This window comes from Zeus faber, assembly GCF_960531495.2.
Source record: "Zeus faber genome assembly, chromosome: 3".
NCBI classification, from domain to species: Eukaryota; Metazoa; Chordata; class Actinopteri; order Zeiformes; family Zeidae; genus Zeus; species Zeus faber.
The window spans coordinates 34,667,525-34,689,063 of record NC_137190.1 but is presented as its reverse complement, the minus strand read 5'-3'; positions in this window follow the sequence as shown (position 1 = coordinate 34,689,063).

Genomic DNA, 21,539 nt, shown 5'->3' with positions numbered 1-21,539 from the left:
GCTCAGTGGCCACTTATATATATATATATATATATATATATATATATATATATATATATATATATATATATATATATATAAACAAAAACATATTTGTAATACAAACTATCTCGGTCACCTCCCCAACAATCAGATGAACTTATGCAAATTAAAACAACCCACCAATGAACTTGTATTTCAGCAAAAAATTTCAGAGACCTATTTACTTGTGTAAAAATGCAGTGTTTAGTCAGTAGGCGTTTTTGCACTGAATAGTTCTGGGGACTCCCTGAGGGGAACTAGGAACGGGGGGGGGGGGGGGGGTCCCACGAGAACTAGATAACCTAAAGGGATTTTTTTCTGGTTGCATTCGTACTGCAACTCTGAAGTGACGTAAGTCGACAGGGATTCAGCATAGGTTCCCTATTGTATTTACCCCATAACTTTCACTTTTTTCCCCACCGCATCAGTCCACTAAAATCTGTCTCTAAACAAATTTGAGGCGAGAAATAAGCAATCAAGTTGCTGAATCTTCACTCATATTAGATCTACAAGACGCAATTTTAAAGTTAGTCCCGACTTTTGTAAGGCAAGGGCTCCCATTGGGACACTGCATATGGATTTCTTGTTTCATTCAATGAACGTCGTAAAAAAAAAAAAATGAAATTAATACATCTACAACAAAAATACTATTTTTTATTGGTTATTTTTATTACCGCAGAGTGTATGTGGGCTGGTCCCCACACAGAGGAGGGGGCGGACTGACCTCAGTCCGAGGGACTGGGTATCAAGGGTTTCCCCCTCGATATCCAGATTACCCAGGTAGTTACGTTACATAACAAGAATCAGATGATACACCACAAATTGAGTTAAAGCAAACACACCTGCTTTAGCCAAATGAAAGAGTTTGTTGTACTCCTAAAATCAATAAGTAAAATAGAAAAACAACCTAGGACAGGTGTCTGGGGTCTGAGGTCTGTGGTTAGGAATGGGGGGTAATCTAATCCATTCTCTGCTATTCACTACAAAAAAATCATCTTTCATCATTTAAACAAAGCCACTCAAACATGCTGATAACAATGCCAATGTCAGCTTGGATTAAATCAACATCCATTTACCTATGGTAAATGGATGTTGTGTTAAATTTACCTACCTACATTTACCATGGATGATGAATGGTTTAAGAGAACGGATTGAGAGACATTGCAAGTGCCAAAACAATATGTTATGGCTATTTTACTGCATGGCTGACACTGCATTATGTTGGGGTAACACCTTTCAGCTGGCTTTAGTTAAGACATTATTGAATTTTATTATTTCCTGGGTTCAATTCAGGAATTTAAAATTAAAACATTTTGAACTCCCCCTCCAACCCAAAACTGACTTTTCTGATATAAAAAGTTTAAATAACCTTTGTAGGCAAAAACATTAGGCTATAATGTTTATTGTTAAGGTGAAATGGGAGGTATTATAGGTACGTTTTGCCTCATGGCGAAAAACACCTAACCTAATATCAGCTCTGCAATCGTACTGCTCTTAAATCTGCAGTGGGCTCCAACAATGACATTTTAAGCGAAGGCCAGCGAGCCTATTCAGAGGCTGTAATTTGATTTTCTATCATGGCGGCTCGGTTTGCCATTCAGCCCCACAGAAAACCAGACCATTTGTACACATCCTGTTTGTCACATTCTGTTGCCATGGCAGCAGAGGAAGACATGGCTAGGGGGAGATTGGAAATGGAGGAGACGCACATGGTGCATTATCCACACAAACGCCCCCGCACAAACACCCACACATGTACGCACGCATGTTTGTATGCTAGCACTCAAGTGGTGGATGATGGAGGCGATGCCGCTTCACTACGCCTGCAAGCTAACCTACACGACTAGAAGGAGTCTGCAACTAGTCTCATCAGACATATTATGGTCTCAGTTACAAGCCGTCCTGCCATGGGCCACCAAACATCCAATCGATGGATGGATTGCAATAGAATATCATAAAGTTCACTTATGTTGTACATATACCATTCTTAAACATTCATTTTCACATTTGATGGTTGACAGGGGGACTGGTGGGCAGGTATTCACAATAAGTGGAGGGCCCACACAGCAAAGGCTAGTAGGAGAAACAATACATGTGTGTCAAAGATATTTAAATAGTACTTGCATACTATTTAGTGTGTGAAACCACAGTATGCTCAGATAGGATGCAAAAAGTATTAGGATGACATACTACTGTCCTGTGGTATCTGGCACCAAGACGTTAGCAGCAGCAGCAACAGCAGACGTTAGCATCGCTTACGCAGGTGAACGACGCACATGCACCCGGCCATCCACATGATAGAAGAAAACTAAACTTATTTTATTGCTCCACGGTCGAGTTCTGATGCCCACGTGCCAATTTTAGGCACTTTCAGCAGTGGACAGGGGCCAGCATGGGCATTGACTGGTCTGTGGCTACACAGCCGCTACACTACCATCACTAGTAGCTTTGGAAGCAATTTGTGCTGCAGTAGCTCTTCTGTGGGATCGAACCAGACGGGCTCGCCTTTGCTTTGTTGTCCTTCCTTGGACCACTTTTGATAGGCACTAAGCACTGCATTCCATAAGACCTGCCGTCTTGGAGATGCTCTGACCCTGTCCTCTAGCCATCACAATTTGGCCCTGTTTAGTCACGAAAAAGCATGCAAGAAGTGACATCGGAAATGCGTGGATGCAACGGATACCATGCACGGGACCGGATTATTTATTTTTTTATTCGATTCTTGATCACTTAAAACACTGAATAAAAGTGGAATTTTAATAAAAAATACATTAAAAGAATAGAGAAGTAAAATAGGTATGTTGTGTCTTTCTGGCTACTGCTCCGTGCACTCCCGTCTTCACCCCCCCACCCCCACCCTGAGTGTCCCCCACTATCATTGGCTGTAGCTTGTTGGGTCACTCCCGAGTCGAGCCCTACATTATCAGCAATTAAACCTCAGCCGTCAGATCGTGTTGTTAGCAGTTCACACCACACACTCGTCGCTCACGGGAGTGCGCTATGATTTGCCTCCAATCTGGGGGTTTGCTCGGCGATCTCCAAAAACCTGTCGGCGAGTGGAAAATCAGGCCAGAATCACGTAGTCTGAACTCGGCATAACACCCACATGTACAGTATATGCTCACCACACAGACAATTAAAATCTTAACTGCTCTGTTGGTCCCCTCACTGTTAACAATGGTAAATTCTTATTTGCATCTTTTCATTTTAAAGTAGCTCTCCACCAGATGAGGTCTGAGCCATGCTCATCATTAATGTTGTCTGTCTACAAAGATAAGAACTGGTTATTGTATTGTAATTGCTATATGTTGATAAATTTGACCAAATTGACGGGGAAAATGACAAATTTAAGACTCCTGTATTTTCTATTTTAGTTCGTTTTGTAAATACACAATATTGTTTCAGTTAACTTTCGTTTTTTTTCTGTGTAGTTTGAACTGAAATGTTTTTTTCACACCTAGTTTTAGTTTTTAGTTAACTGTACAGGGATGCAAACACATGTATTGTGAAAAAGGTCTGAAATATACTTGTGGTGTTAGCCTACTGTTTTCCAAGTTCCAATGAACGCATCATTTCTGACTCGCATTAGCTTTCCGAGCCCGTAAACGCAGCATCGCTTCCTGCTTGGGGCACTCAACCAGAGACTGGAGCTGTGTCCGCGTCTTAGTTCTAACATAATATTAGAGAACAAATCCACTAGTTCATCGATCGCGGATAGCATCACTCTCTTGTACGAATAAAATAAATATGCTAAAATGAGTTCCCACACCACCCCCAATTACCTTTTTATTCAGGTTCATCTGAATCAACTTGCATCGTTTGCTTTGTTGACAGGTGAGTGGAACTTTTCACCCCAGTCAAACCACTTAATTTGCTTGGCCTCGAAAACAGGTGCCTGTGCACACCGCATGCACGATTCCGCACGTGAGTAAATATCCCAACACATGTGCAGCGCTCTGGTTCTGACTGTAACGGCAATATTTAATTGTCACTAATGCAAAAAATGTATTTTTTGTATTTTGTATTTTTTTTAATGGTAAAAAGTGGTTGCCAAAGGGGGCAACCAGGGGCCATGAAAAGGTTGCCAATTGACTCAATCTGGTTGTCAAGGGCAACCGCTACTGTCGAGCCCTATGCGCTGCAAGATAGTGCTAACATGCAGTATGCCATTCCGGATGCAGCGCTACCCTGCTCCCCAGAAGGGAAGAAGACTACAGCCTTGTATTTAAAATGCACAGTACACGTTGACATTGTGCACCATGGGCGCTTTCCAAAGGCTCAGCAACATATTGATCCAGAAGACAGCTGGGGAGTCGGCTGGTGTTGATAGCACGCTAAAGTGGGGTTTCCCTTTAAATTCAGGAGACAGGCAGACAGACAGCACCTTTCGCTACCACGCTTAAGAGAACTGACTAGCGCAGGTAGCTTTGTGTGTGTGGGTCTCCACTGTCAACTGCTGTGTATTTGTTTGAGAGCCTCTTTGTGCTGGTTCTTCTTCTTAGTCGTCGTTCATTTTGTCTGGGCAGACAGACGAGAGTGCCGCACACCTGCTGGTCCCCTCACCAGATTTCTCATTCCGTCCTCATTGGAAAGCTGTCAGCTTGCAGGGCAGGGTGTGCATGAATTACAGCGTAGTGAGACTACCGCAGAGCACACACTGAATGGGGGGGGGGGGGGGTCCATTACAGTGATGGATGCATCAGTGTCGTTTTGAGGGTTGTTTCTGAGTGCGAGGACCAAGCGCATGCTTTAGGGTTCAAGTTGACACAGAATATACCGATGCAAGCACTTTAAATAATACTATAAATAATACTTTTAATCATTTGTTTCATGATAGTGAGAGCAATTTTGAACACCGCCTGGTTCTGAATTTTCTTTAATTTTCTTGAATTTGCTCTAAGTGTGTACTCCACAAATCTACGCCACACTACATTGCTACTTGGATGAGGTATCAGAAACCAAATAGACATTGTCAATGTAAGCCATTGTGGCAGTCTCGCCCCCACACGCCACCCAAGCGGCGTGCTCAGAAACCTCCGGCACAGAGACAGTTTATAGTAGAGGTGAGGCGAGGTGGAATCAGCCAGGAGCAGCTGGAACATGTCATGACAGAGAGCTCCCATCTTGACTGAGTGTGTGGACGGGGTTTTTGACCCTGATGCTCGTTAGCCCAAACAACAAGCATCAGGTGTGGCGTTAAGCCACCCCATCCACCACAGCCACGTACTTCAAGTTCGCATCAAACATAACGGCAGGAAAGACAAAGTTCAGCTAAACCTGAAGAGTTTGTAGTAACAAATCCACAAAGCAGAGCTGGGATTTGGCATATTGTCAACATTTGGGGATCGACACTATTAGTTGCATGTGCAGGTCATTTTCTTGAATTTTACGTCTCTGTACCCCTTTCCAAGTCTTAAGAGGTAAATCTCAGAAGGGATACTGCAGAGGGCTTTGAACTTCCACAGGAAAAACAGGGTGACCGCTCCCTCTCTCCAGCTGCTCCGGAGCTATGACCCAAATAGCTTTACAGTGGCAGCTTCTGCAGATTGCACTGGACACGCTTTCCAAAACAATAAACTTTTGTGTGACTTGGAGTAACCATGACTTGATGGATATTGAAACCCAGTGGGTTTGACTGGTATGGTGGTGGAATCAACACATGGTGGTATATGCTAAATAAGTCTAAATTCTAAAAACTCAAAATTGTCTAAAAAGTCAAAATTGACATGACAAGACGATAAACCGTAATGTCCCTGACAATGTGGACTTGGACGTGGACCTGAAATACTACAGAATAAGTCTGAGTTAATTCTTTACCATGGGATCTTGAATATCTACAAATATAAGTTGTTATATATTGATTGATATTTTGGTTAGATTCTTGATTATAAACCTTGATAACCAAATTGTTCCATATTGCTTAACTGTTTATGATCCATTCCAAAAATAATAAAATACAGCAAAACACCAGGCTGCATGTGTGTGCGCGTTTCTGTGCGTCCGTGTTCTGCAGCACTTTTCTCAGGAGAAGAATGGAGGCCAACAGTTGGGTCCAACACCCTTGGCTTCCTGCAAGCAGAGTTTCCTGAGGAAACGTCACATCGCTGTGGAGAGAGAGGGACAGAAGATACAGAGAGACAAAGAGATCGAGTGAGAGTATAAGAGAAGGAGAACAGGGGTGAGGAGCAGAGGAAAGCCAGGGCCAAGTGTATGAGAAAACCATGTTTCGAGCTATGTAGCATAAAGCCTACAACATAACATGATACAACTAATACTATTCATACAGCGCTACCATAAGTTGAGATGTCCTCGAAAGAAAAAGAAAAAAAAAAACTATATACACATGGATATAATACTAAATATATTATACTGCCCTCCAATAACACTCCAACACAGTAATACAATGTAGTACTGGGAGGGGTTAAACACAAGGCAACAAACTGCAGCTTTCGTCAGTACATTTGCTAACACAGAACATATGCACACAACCAGACCACACAGACTAAAGTGCTGAAAGAGACCGTTCAGACAATTCCTTTCCAGTGGATACATTTAGTACATACTGCCCACCTCTAATGTACAGCTTTCTGAAAAAAATGAATTAATAAACATAACGTGTGCAAAAACAAACATATTACAAAAAAAACATTTATCGTGACACCGATGACTTAGCGAATGGTGTCAGTATGTCAAGCTGGTGGCAGCATAAACAGCGTAAAAACATAGCTGATTGAAAAGAAAGCAACTACTGTGTGATGTTTGTGAAAGAAAAGCCACAATCAGCTGTACTTGACGATGTATTCAGTAAGCGGCTGTTCAAGTGGCCAAATGGCCAACATGAGCAGAGTTGAGTTAAATAAGGGTGAAACTCACCAAAACATCATGAAAAAAAAAGAAGAAAGAAAATATTTTAGATAAAAAGATGCAAAAATGTTCAAGAACATGCTATACAAATGATGGGAAGTGGGAAGAATGACGCGAGACAACATTAATAAGGCCTATTTACAATTCCATTTCCCCATTTCATCTGACAGTTACCTACCTACGTACCATTCCAACTGAGGTCCATCACACTGAACTGTATGGTCATCTGCAGTATGACCTCAGGCAAAAACAAACTACTATTTCAGACCTATGGTTGTGATACATTTGTTGGTTATATCATCTTTTTAGTTGCAACACGTGACCAAGTCTTAACTTTTTTGAGGAGAGAAGATGACTCTTTAGCTGGTCACAGATCAGTTGGAGAGACCTCTTCCCCCCTCATCCGTATCCCTCCTCGTCTGCCCTGGCAGCCGCTCTGAATATAGCCCCCTTTCCATAACTAAATAATTAATTAGTAAAAGCTTTCATTATAGAAAAGCCGTAGCCCAAAATAGACTAGACTATATTTCGCTCCTCCCATCACCTGCCGATGCAAATGAAAGTAAAAAAGGTCTTCTCTCAAAAGAGCACCTGCGTCACTGGCCAAAACAACTCCAGGTTTTTTGTTCTTTTTTTTTGCGCAGTTATTGTCTTCTTTGCCTTATGGACGTTTTGGGTTGAGGGAGGCACCAAGAAGTAGTGAGTTCTGAGAGTGTTTTGTTTAGCCATGTGAACAGCCAAGTCACAGCAGTAGGCAGCTCATTGCTGGGTTTAAACCCACCTCTCTTCTCTGATGAAATGTCACATTCAGCCAGAACAGTGTTGTTAGTGACAAGGGTCTTTGCATAAGTAATAAGAAAGAATCAAACGCTGCCCGATATCCACACCAGAGATTAGACTGCTGCCTGGTGATTCTATAAAAAGACACTGCAGGGAGGAGGAGGGGACTGACACAGAGGCGTGTGTACACAAGTAGACACACAACCAAAACAGGGGTGGGTGTAAAATATATATGATATGAAGCCAAACACCGCCCCAGAATACCGATGTGGTGGACCAAGGACCAATTTTATTATCCACCCTGCCTTGTTTGTTTTTTCCATTGTAAAGTGTCCTTGGGTTCCTGAAAGGCACATTATAAATTCTGGTTGTAATCATAATTTTTTTTATTATTTACCAAGGGGTGTGAATTGGCTGAATTAGCGGCCAAGCAAGCACTGATTTGTCAGATTCAGGACAGGAAGCTTACTGCGCATGCGTTGAGGACGCTGGTACGTTTTGTTTCCGCTTCTCACCTGCGTGTCTGTTTCATTGTTCCTCGTCTCCCGAACTTTTGACAATCGCAACTTCTGCTTTTTGGCCCACTGCTGCAACTACTCGAGGCTATTTATTTTACTGTTTTCCCCGCTGAAACTGGACTGCGGGTTGCCGGCTTGTCAGCTACCGCACTGTCATCTCGCTGCTAGCCTTTCCCGCGAGCCAGCCCCGCTTGCTCCGCTAGCTGAGATAGGCACTCACCTGTTGCGGAGATGGGGCTCTTAAAAAAACTCTGCATTGGAACTCATGAATCTCTCTTGTCACTCCACTCCAAACTGCCTCGCCGATATTAAATCCATCGGACTCCTGCGCCGCCCTCGCTAAGTCCACAGTGCTGCTCGCTGTAAGTGTGTTTACTCAAATTTCCTTCCATAATGTCGAATCGGCGGAGGCAACGTCATCACAGCAAATTATGTGTGCATTCTGTCCTGCAGCCGCTGGTCTGTGTTGACAGGCTCGTTCCTCCCAACTTGCCTGCTACAACTTCCATAGTTAAAAATGCAACTTTCAGGCTACAGAATGCACGATCTCTCAGCAATAAACTGTTAATCCATGACATTATCATGGAACAGAAAATTGACTTTCTCTGTTTAACAGAAACTTGGCAAGTTCAACAGGACTTTATTATACTCAACCAAGCCACAGCCCCTGGATATGTGTACATACAGAAGCCCCGCTCCATAGGTCGTGGTCGTGGGCTGGCTGTTATACACCGAGCAGACATCCTGTTCAAAGAACTCTCTCTGCCAAACATCACCTCTTTTGAATGTGTTGCATTCTTCCTCACTGCACACCTCCAGGATGTCCTCATCTATCGCCCCCACTACCTTTTTGTCTGAGCTGTCTGAACATCTGAACTGACTTAAACATCCACCTGGAATCCACCAGCTGTATGTTTGCCATGGATTTCCTGTTACTGTTTGAACCTCACAGCACGTTCAAGGTCCCACCCACACCAAAGGCCACACACCTGATCTGGTGTGCACTACTGGCACTTCTCCCTCCCATCTTCAGTGCCTCAACCTGGCTGTTTCTGACAACCATGCTGTCCTGTTCACTGTTTCTGTCCCACATGCCCAAGCAATCCGCTAAACGCTCCATCATGATCAGGAACCGCAAGTCATTGAGTACACCAGCCCTGATCACAACACCTTTGCGACCCACCTGGCTCTAGATCCCCCTAACACCACTGTGGATGGTCTGGTTGCTCACTACAACTCTGCCCTCCCCCTCATCCTCAGTTCTCTTGCCGCCCTCAAAACCCGGACTGTCTCCTTCACTCGCCCTGCCCCCTGGTACACCTCCAAACTCCACACCATGAAGGCCAGTGGCCACCAGCTGGAGAGGCTCTACAAGAGATCTGGCCTCACTGTCCAACATGTCATCTCCTACAAAGAAGCTCTTTCCAGAACCAAGATCCAATACTACTCAACCCTCATTGGCAATCAGCAAAGCCACCCCAGAATGCTGTTCTCCACCATAAACCGGCTGCTCCACCCCCCTGATCCCCCTCAATCCCCGACCCCTCTGACCGCTGCTCCATGTTCAAGGAGTTTTTTCATGCCAAGGTGGACACCATATACCAGCATCTCCAATCGCCTGCCCTCCCACAGGGTGTTGCACCCCCAGCTGCCAGCCCACCCCAATGCTGTCTCTCCCCCTTCTCCCCTGTGGACGTGCCACAAATTAATATGTTGGTCACCAAGCAAGGCATCCACCTGTTCTCTGGACCCCATGCCCACAGCCCTGGTCAAGGCTTGCCTTCCCTCCGGCTCGCCTGTCATGGTGGCCATCATTAACGCCTCCTTGAAATCCGGCACGGTTCTCACCAGCTTCAAAATGGCCTCAATCACGCCAATCATAAAGACGCCTGGTCTCGACCCGGACAACCCCAACCACTACCGCCCAATCTCCAACCTTCGGCTTCTAAGCCAAATCCTGGAACGAGCAGTTGTCACCCAACTCCAAGAGCAAATGTCCAACCATGAGCTTCACGAACCCTTTCCATCCGGATTCAGAACCCACTACAGCACAGAGACCGCCCTCATTAAAATCACCAATGACCTCCTCATTGCTGCTGATGCAGGCTGCATCAGTATCCTCATCCTCCTTGACCGCTCAGCTGTCTTTGACACAGTCTCCCACACTTTCCTGCTCAACCGTCTATCTGGCTACCTTGGCCTCCTACCTCACCAACAGGAAGCAGTTTGTCTTTATCGGAGACTCCTGCTCCTCCCCTGGCCCAGTTGACCAAGGCGTGCCTCAAGGCTCCGTGCTTGGGCCCCACCTCTTCACCATTTTAGCTCCCCCTTGGTCAGATCATTCGCCACCATGGTCTGCGCTTCCATACCTACGCAGATGAAACCCAGCTATACCTCAGCACAAAACCATCCTCCCGCCTCCCCGCTCAGTCTCTTCTAAACTGCCTCCACGACATCCAAGTCTGGATGTCTTCAAACATGCTTAAACTCAACAATAACAAAACTGAACTCATGGTTGTGGCTCCCAAGGCACTGCTCAGGAAGGTTGCAGATCTCGTCTTGGTTGTTGATGGCTGCTCCATCTTCCCATCCTCTGAAGTACGCAACCTAAGCGTCATCGTCGATTCCCTTTCATTCCACTCACACATCAAATCTATAACCAAATCTGCCTTCTTCCACCTCAAGAACATCTCCAGACTCCGCCAATCACTGTCAGAGTCCGCGGCTGAAACATTAATCCACGCCTTCATCACCTCCCGTCTGGACGACTGCAATGGAGTCCTGTCCAGGGTTCCAACAAAGCCCTAGACAGGCACCAGTATGTTCAAAACTCTGCTGCCAGAGTTCTCACCCACACCAAGCCCTGGCAGCACATCACCCCCATCCTAATAAATCTCCACTGGCTCCCTGTCAAATCCTGCATCTCCTATAAAACCCTACATTTAACCCACAAATCCCTCCACACCCTTACCCCGTAGTACCTAGCTGAACTTCTCCACCCCTATGCCCCATCCCAGACGCTGTGGTCCTCGGACACGGGTCTGCTCTCCACCGCCCGCATGAGGCTTCAAACCTTCGGGGACAGAGCCTTCAGTGTGGCAGCCCCCACTCTCTGGAACTCTCTCCCCACTGACATTCGGAATGCTCCATCCCTGGCCACCCTCAAAAGCCTGCTAAGCCCCCTGTTATTTATCTTTTTTTTTTCTTTTTATATTATCTACTCTGCCTTGTTTGTTTTTTCATTGTAAAGTGTCCTCGGGTTCGTGAAAGGCACTTTTTAAATCCCAGTTATTATTATTATTTACCAAGGGGTGTGAATTGGCTGAATTAGCGGCCAAGCAAGCGCAGATTTTTCCGATTCAGGGCAGGAAGCTGGGGCATATCACTTTAAGACATTGCATTGTTGGTAATGTAGGAGCCCTGTCTGCACAGCACATGGCTGGAGGAGAATGTGTATGACAGAGATCGCTATGAGAGCCGATACACTTGTTGCGTGTTATTACGTTATCCTAAAAATTAGAAGGTAGCTGTGTCTACTACTTGTCCTCAAATAAATGCAAGTCCAGAGTCCTGTCTCATGGTGTCTCTGTGGAAGGAAATCACTCATTGTTGGAAATTCCAAACAACACGGTTCCATTCAAACGGACTAAACACTGCATGTGAAAGCCCTCTGAGACATTTCATTAACTCTATCAACTTTGGGACTAAAATAAAACGGACACGATTCATACTTGCTGTTGCTGCAAGTAAACTACATGTGTGAGAACACAAACACGGAATAGGTTTTTGACTGCCTTGGGGGTGAGTGAGTCAATTCGGCCATAACAGTATCGACGAATGTCTGTGACTCAGACATTTGTCCATTCTAACAAGTACATTTTAATCTTGTCTGATAACAGCTAATGATCGGTTAATGAGGGTTGTGCTATCAGTCAGAAAAAACATCCTAATTAGTATCCCTAAAACAAACATAATATCACAATGTCAAATTGCTTATTACTAATGCAAAACAAGTTGGATATAGCACTGTCACGCCCTCGGCACAGGATTTGATGTAGGCTTCTTTTAAATTTGCCAGAACGTCTTATGACAAATACCGGTTCAGTCTGTTTTCATAAAATCAAACAGACCGGCAAAACCGGAAATTTACCCGGCTCTAAACACACACACACACACACACACACACACACACACACACACACACACACACACACACACACACACACACACACACACACACACACACACACACACACACACACACACACACTGCATTAGCTGCAATGACGTACAGATTGCATTATCAGGTTCTGGTAATGGGAATTGCCTTCTACTTTCAATAGAGGATAGAAACATCAGCCACACAGCCTGCAAAAGATCTAAAGAGCAACCTTTAGATTGACATACCCATGTGTGAATGTGTGGGAAAATGATGTAGCAATTACAGCTGGACTAATTTTTGGCATGAAATTAGCCATGGCCACCTAAAAATCTGAAATTGCCCGCACACTTGAACGTGACGCCACAGAGGAGACAGGACAGAGCTAGTGCTTACAGTGAATGGCAAGTGGAAGAAAAAGAGATTGAGCAGTCTTTTAGAAAATGACAAGTGTTTTTATTTTGGATTTATTTTGTAAAAACTGGATTTTCTCTTTACTTCCAAATAATAAATCCTACACCTCTGTAACCAACCTAAATATCTGTGAAACTGACTGACCTGCAAACTAACTACTACCCTGCTACTGGGCTGTGGCAGTCAGGAGAGACTAAAGACCCTTTTCCACTGCATCCCACCAACACCCGCTAATCTGACTTTTGTCTTTAGTGAGAAAGGTTACATTCAGCATTCATTCCCGGGAGAAATTACTCCGCAGTAGTCACAGGTATTTATCGGCTCCAGCTCAGATCGGCAGCGATGAAAGATGACACCAGGGTAGACACTAATTTTCCCACCTTTCCGGCGTGTATCTGTGTATCATTCGATCATTTCTGCCCATTTAGAATCTAAAAACAAAATCAGAAGTTAATGACTTGTTGTTGATGGCGTTTTTATGTTAGATGTATTTTATTTTACTGAATTTCCTTATTGAACGAAACAAAAAAAAAAGCACAGTGCATAACGGGGGCACTCAATCCCCCCCACCTGGAACAAGTAAATGACTGGCACCCAATTCAACTCTATTGAAGGTTTTTTCGACATGGTGTGAAAAGCAACAAATGCTGCATTTTCATAGATCCAGGCTATACATATGGCCCTATACGTAGAGTTTCGCGATATATCGTTTCAGCATCGTAATCCAGATGGGCGCATGCTCAATAGCAGACCTGCCAAACTTGGGAAAATATTTTGAGTACCAGTCGTGTAACAGGGAGTCTGTGGTGTTACTGCAGCTAAATGACTCCATCAGTTATTCACAATCACATAGAATGCAAGCTACTACAACTAACTATATACAGTATACAAATTAATCTCATTAGGATATACCCCTTGAAATGAATCATCTCTTAAAGTTACTGAACATGTTTACCAACTAGAGGCGCACCGATTGCAATTTTCTTGGCCGAAGTCTGACCTGCAGATTCCGATTTCTGATCTGCTGTATGTCGATGACAAATACATCCTGTGATCTGGTCACGCTCGTGTGGTAGGACAGCTGCACATATGGACTACCACTGCAATTTTCAGTTTTCACAATAGTGAGATTGCTGATTTTGACACTGTGTTTAATATTGTTCATTATTCACTATGGACCAATAATAGAACATGAAACGGTCCCTGAGTTCCGATAAAATAGAATGAGACTGTCACCAAGTTTCAGTATAATTCAACCTGTAACTGGACACAACATATAACTTTAACATTGAAATGTCCAGTTCAAACTTCAAATGAAAGGCTCTTTCACTTTAAGTGCAAATAAACATTTATATTATATTTACAAGGTACTTTGCAAATGAAGTGCAATCACCACAAAACAATAAACAAATACAATGAATGACCGACTCTTCTCGCTCTGGTTCACTGGAAGTCCTCCTTTGCTCACCGTGCGTTAAACCAAGTGAATCAAATCGAACGACTCTTTTAACTGAGTGACTCGTCAAGTCTCAAAAAAGAGTTGAACTTTTCATCACGATGGGAGCTCCACTGTGACAGCGGTAGATACACAGTCTGCACAATGTTAGAATATTGTCAGGTGATAATTAATAGTTTATCTAATATTCTTTGTTTACCTTGAAGTACCTCAAAAACAGCCTACATTTTCTTTCTTTTGCTCTTTTTTATAGCGTCAACTACACAACTGTGTTACATTACTTTATATCGGGTTTGAATATTGGAGCATTTTTACCAGTACAGTACATGAATGCAGTATCTGGCTGGTCATTCGACCGGCACAGAATCAGAAAATATATCTGACACTGACTGGCCGTTGAAAACCGACCACTTCCAGTGACTGGCCAATCAATTGGTGGGTCTCACGTTTTATATGTTAGCAGTAAAGTCCCATTTTGGTTCTTTATTATAACTCTCCCACTTCCGATTTTACCTCACAATGTGGCTCGTGGATAATAAAGTACTGCTCAGTGCTGCTCCTCAGCAGATGTTGCAGCAGAGGACAGGGAGGACTTACAGAACCACAGCTCATAGCATCTGGTCCAATCCGAGGGAAGTAGTTTAAATACCCAATAAATGTACGGTACTGTTTTGTACGGTATTGTTTGTATTCAATGATTTCCGTCATTAAATTACAATTATATAAATAAAAAATCTGCATGATTTTAGCTGGCATTTCGTACTTGCATATTTTGATTAAGAATTGCATAGTTGGTACATAAAATGTGTGCAGGTTGGCAGGTCTGAATGAAGGGAAAAACAAACCTTCCGGTCATATTTGACTGATTAAAGCCTAAATGTGCCAAGAATAAAGATATAATTTTTATTTTCTATGCAGATGCACTCCCCTACAAAATCACCCAAATCATTCTAGAACGATTATTTATTTCCAAATAGAGCTACTGAAGTCTTCTGGTGAAAACGACTGTATTTTTTCATATGGCATTATATATATATATATATATATATCTTGCAGAAAAAAAATATTGCAATGTCAGTTTTTTCCAATATCGTGCAGCCCTATGTACATGTACACCCTGCAGGCTGTTAGGAATCTCTTTCTCCTAGCGCTGCCTCGGCACCCTTAAAGCCAACCGAAGGGCAGTTACAACACAGGATTTGTCTTCAAAACAAATGAAGGTGTGGAACTATGCCGCTAGGTCAACAGCTCAAGGATCCTAGCCTGAGGGCTGCTAGAAGAAAAATAAAGAATGAGACCAGTTCACAGAACAAGCCAGAGCACACCAGAAACCTGTCCTTGCTTTGTGTCGACAGATCAGAGAGGGTGCACGGGAAACGTGCAACCTGCGATCCGTCTTGTAGTACCCCTGCCACCCTGCCCACGACAATCCTCATAATATCTGTCACACACATTTGAGGAGATCCGAGCAGTCAGAGAGAACTGGATGAACTCAGGGAATATGACACACTGGCCTCATTTGTCTGAAGCATACTGTAACCGTAAGAGTTACAGGCTGGTTTTACTGGCCAAAAGTGCAGCCCCTGGAACAGTTCGCAACAAAGACCCATCAATAATGCAGTCTTTTTTGTACAAACATCAGGTATGTCTCTATGAGGAACATTCGGTTCTACTCGCTTAGGCAAACATCAATGCAAGCTGCAAGGTTTGTGGTAAACTGTCTTTCTCAGGATACTGAAATGGCTACATTTGTTGTGCCTTCTTTCTTGAGCTGTGGTGATGGCGTTGTTACCGTGGTGATGGGGTCGTTGCTGTGGCGCAGCAATGCTGCTGGGAGAACACATAAAAACACTGCATAACGGGTTCACGGTCAGAGTTTCTAGCCAGAAGAGGACAGAGAGTAGCGCTGACAGTGTGTGTGACAGCAGAAAGCTTGTTGAAATGGTTGATTGTACAAACAACCACACGGTCCAATCAGCACCATCCGTCTGGGCAGCGCAGGGCAGAAAAGAGCTGAGTGGTGAAAATGTGTGTTGGGTGCTTAGAGCCTTTGTGTGAAGTGTTCAGCACTGTGGTGGGCGCATGAAAACAAAGTGTCTGTGGAGCTGGGCCACGTAGCCCTCTTCCCCACTTTTTGTAGTCACTTGTGGCTAGGTAGCCTCTTGCCCCCACTGCCACCGCCACCCCCACCCCTACTACGACACCAGCGCAGGCGAAGGGACAACACCCCCGCCCCTCCTTCCTGTCGTTGCATTTCAATGGAAAAGGGTGAATTGAATGGCTGCAGCTGGCCGATCAAAAGGCCAGCCCTAAAAAAAAAGGGCCCTGGTGATTTGAGATGCAGGCTGGCCTGCACCAAGCCCTTACCATCCCCCACCTGACACTTGTCTATATCATCCCCACCACACACACCACTATTCTCAGCTTATAGCTTATCCCCCACATGCAGAGGAGGGCTGGGCAAAACAAGGCTTGTGGAGGCAAGCCGCTTAGTCCTGGACGTATGCCTGGGAGCACAGTGGTCACTCCAACACCCGCCCCCTGGAAAAAGGATGTTTTGGTGGTAGAAAGTCAGATGGAGAGAGACCTAAAGAGATCTGGGGACAGGAGAAGTCTTGAAGAAACATTTACACATTCTCGTTCTCTCTTATTAACCTGTGATTTGTCTCTATTTTTGTTGTTTATTGGTTCCTTCATAATCATGTTTCTTGTTGTGACATGACCTACTGAAAATAAAGTCCCCCCCCCAACATGAAAACGCTCTCAATTTCCGTCCAAACGTGCAAGTGTTTATCCAGTCACCATGGTGTCTGTTGTCCAAAACAATTCTTTCCGGACCAAATATATGCAGAATTGCCGGGCTTGTTTGAATGTGGCAATCATACAGTGCAATTACATGCACTTAAGTAAGCGTATAACAATCAGGTGTTTTGTTTTATTATGTATACTTTTGCTATGTTTGCCATATTTTTTCTAGTTCTGCCCTCATTTGTTGACTCTTTTTGACTGACTGGAGCGGCAACTTTAATAATCAACCAACTGCGCCACCGGACGCGATGCCACCGTGTCCAAATCCTCCATTGGCTTCCACACAACAAGCGGCAAAAAACAGCCTCTACACTGCATCTACACTGGTGTCGTCACTCTCCTTACAGCTCTGGCAGATATGCGCAGTAGAGTCAGCACCTCACTTTCTCCATGTAGCTACATAACATCCGGCTGTAATTTCCATTGTGGATGACTAAAAAATAAAGCAAATATTTATTATTTATAATAAATAGAAAAGTATTATATTTATTATTTATTAATGATAATTTATATAACAATATAAATATTATAAATATAACAATTAATATTTGAAGTCCGTTTTAGTATAGTATTTCATAAAAAACTGTTTTTTCAGGGATGGAAGTTACTTGAGAAAAGGTTTAATATTTCTTCTCTTTATTATTGCAGTTTTGCACAATAACTGTTCTTAAAATTCCTCTGTACTATGTGAAATATGTCCTCGTAATACAGTTCAGAGTACATTAATAGCCGCCATGCAGTTGCCATACCAGTGCCTTAGCCCCTCAGAAGCATTTATATTGAAATTTTAAGAAAAAAAAAAACGAAAATACCGTGATATACACCGAAACACCTCTGAATATAAGGCAGCTCAGTACAACACCACCACCAACAATGACCTTGATGTTAAAACATATTTTAATTAACACCTCTTCTCTGACAGCGTAAAAACATTGGCCATACATTGGACTGTACAGGTGTACCTAATAAAGTGCACACCGAGTGTAAATTGTCAGTCATACCGCCCAGCCAGCATTTCAATTAATTACTTTGATTAAGTGTTCTAAAATAAGAACGAAAAGAGACTTATGCTACAAGAGACTTTAACGTTTATGCCAAACACTTTGTTTCAGTCAGGCACTTTGATTTACTGTATGTTATGCTGTCTATTAAGAAAGAGTGCAATAAATGTTTTTATTGAAAAAATAAGAATCGTCTGAGAGAATTGTGATTCTCAATTCTTGGGGAGACAAATCATTATTTAATTATTTCACATTTTAGTGAGAATCGTGCAGCCCTAGTTCAGAATGACTGTGTTATGCTGCATAACACGGGGTCACTAATTATTTTACACAACTTATTTTATTCAGATTACAACTATCTTGCACTTGTAAATGGTTGAATTTGGAAACAGGGTGCTCAGGTACTTAAATTCAAGGTTAGTCCAGTAGTGGATACATGCTTAATAAATAAAATGATTGAGGAGAAATCTAGGTCTGTTAATCGGGTTATGCGTACGACAATTTAGAGCTTAACTCGATGAAGATAAATCGGGGTATGGTGTTTACATGAGTTGCAATAGTAGAGAACTGCCTTAACCTGATTATGATCGGCTTATTCAAGGGCATGTAAATGCACTGATGGATGGAGCATCGATCCACCCGTGCTTTCACAGCCAATCAAAATACCATCTGGTGGATTTGGCATTAATTCAGCTTAAAAAAGTCCAAATATGGTTGACTGGCCAATCCCTAGCTGGCCTCTACCTATTTCTTCAGTGTTATCTACAGAAATAATGAATGCGTTTATGCACAAAATACCTAGATTAAGCTCAATATTCGGGTTAAGATACTAACGCGTTTAAGTGTTTGGAATAATGCGATGACTGAAAAACCTGAGTTTACATGGTGAGTGGCAAAGTTCAGTTATTGACGGCAAGTACTTGCTCTACTGTCCGAGAGGGAGGCGATCCTTACGGATCAACTACGCTCTGTTACACAACTAGCGTTTACGGGCGGGTGGCCATGGTGTCAGTTGTTTATCTGTAGAAACAACTCTTTCCAGGTCAAATATATGCAACGGAATTGCTGGTTTTTGTGGCACATGAGCGGGTTGGATACAGAATTCATATCCATGTTGAGGTGTTTACATGCTATGATAAATCAAATGATTGAGGAGAAATCCCGATCTGTTTGGATCGTGCTTGCCTATTTAGAGTTTAACTCGATTAAGATAATCTGGGTAGGGTTACACGACAGTTGAAATATTCTGAATATTGCCATAACCCAATTGTGATCAACTTATTCAAGTGCATGTAAATGCACTGAATGGTAGTGCTTTTTCCATTCAGACCTGGAAGCCTGCTGTTGTGTGATGTCAAAGAGTTTTACAAGCTCTGATAATACCCAAGTCTGCATCTTTCTAAAAAAAAATAATAATAATAAAAAGTAAAAGGGGGGAAAATATATTCTTTTTCTGAAGCGTGGCCCAGTTATCAGGGAGATCAAAAGCAAAATCTGTTAAAAGTACATTTTTGAAGAAGCACTGGAAAAAGCAGAAAAGTAAAATTTCCCTTTGATGTACAAAGAGAAGGAAAGAGAATATTATCCAGATTGCCACAGCAGACGAGTAGCAAGCGGGCACAACCATGAGATGGGGAGAAGATGCAGCAGCCATCAGGAGCTCCTCACCCCCTAAATTAAGCTCTACCGGCCCCGAGGGAGACGGCCCGATTGGGGTCCGCCATTTTGTTCCATTTGGCTGAGAGATATTGAAAGGGAGGTGGGTGTGGGACGGGGGTTCAAACAGCTTCAGATGGCATGAGTGTCTGCTGAGATTGTGCTGCTAGGACAGGAGCTATAAAAGATTTACAAACAGGAAATACTGGAAGGCTGAAGAGAGACAGAGAGAGATAAGGCGCCTTGGAGGCTTAAATACACTAGTTTACCTCAAGAACCACAGACTTGAGATAGCTGGAACTGCAACTGAAGGACTAGTTTTCAGTCTTCCGTGCAGCAACTGATTTTATGGATTCATTTAAGCTTACGAGACACAGGTTACAATGGTAAACTGGGGCGTTCCAATGATTGGAAAAAATGCACACAAAAAAATTGGGTTACAAAGTAAAAACACTACTATCCAAAACATTCCCCTCTGATGAGCGTTGTACTCAAAGGCATGACCAAATCAAGATTGGAGAGGGCGAGAGGGTGAAGCTGAGTCGAGTCGGACCACTACGTTTATTGAGCCATAGTTAACTACTTAAAAGCTGCTGAGTCCAAGTCACGAAAAGACAAAACACTAAAACAGCGCAAATCAAATAGTATATCATGGCTACAGTGGTGTATATATTTTTAGTTTAGTTTTAGTTCGTTCTAAACAATTCCGGGACAGAAATTGCCGTTTTTGGTCTGCTTTTACATAAATGACAGTTTTGGACTGAGTGAATACACTGTTGAGTGCGAGATGAGACACAGTGCTTAAAAAAGCAGATTGACAACAGACTAATGGCCAACTACTACAGCCCTGGCTCCGACACCTACAGGCTGAAGTACCAGGATCACGCAACTACATAATCTAAAAAGTTTCCAAACAATCGCACAAAATACGATGCAGCCAGTCATATAAAATTATGCGATTCTATACAGCAAGGTAGAGCATAGCATCTCTAAGGGGCTTGGCTCCCTGACTTGGGGTTTTTGTAACTTAGGAAAGATTTTCCCACTGCACGTTGAAGCAATGCCAGACACAGAGAAGCAACACAGAGCTTTAACTTGAAGCAAAGTGGTTAGGGTTAGCATCTAGAGCCCCTTTACCACTTGCACTGAAAGCCCGTAAACCGCCTGGCAATGTTCCATATTGGTGTAATGTGTGAACAGTATGTCCATGTTCCGTTAAAGTCTTTCCGTAAATTTCCCCATTCTCGACAGAGTATAATTTATGGAAAAATGCCGGTATGGCTGTGAAAGTGAGTGTATGTGAATGGAAGCAATGACATTGCTGGGATTGCTGGCACTTAAGCAGGGGTGGAGCTGAATGCGAATACCAGCAAAGCACAAATAGTGGGTATTCCAACAATCAAAAATGATTTGTTTTCGGGAAGAAGAAAAGTCCCTCGTCCAGGCTCTACTGAAACAGGGCTTTTTATTCTTACATTTTATTATTTTTCTTCTGAAAAATGCCACTCAGACCCTAGACATGTCTTTTACAATTAGGAGTACAGTGCCATTGGGCACAAACGCTTCACTTGCAGAACCCGACTGAGCGGTCGGGGAGAGGTAGAACGGGTGGAGAACGTTCCTTCTCCGGAGGCAGAGAGAGTGTAGGACAGTTTGAAAGGATCACATTGATTTAATAGCATTGGTTTAGGGTTATTGCGTCCGGGGGCTCTGTCCCTGCCCCGTCAGTGGAGAGAACTGAGTCCGTCCGGGAGCGGCAGGGAGACAGGGAGGTCGAAACTGAAGCGCTAGTTTCTGAGAAACCGGAAAAAAAAAGAAACCAATTCAGATTGTACGTCCATTGCCGACAGATTGTCCAAACG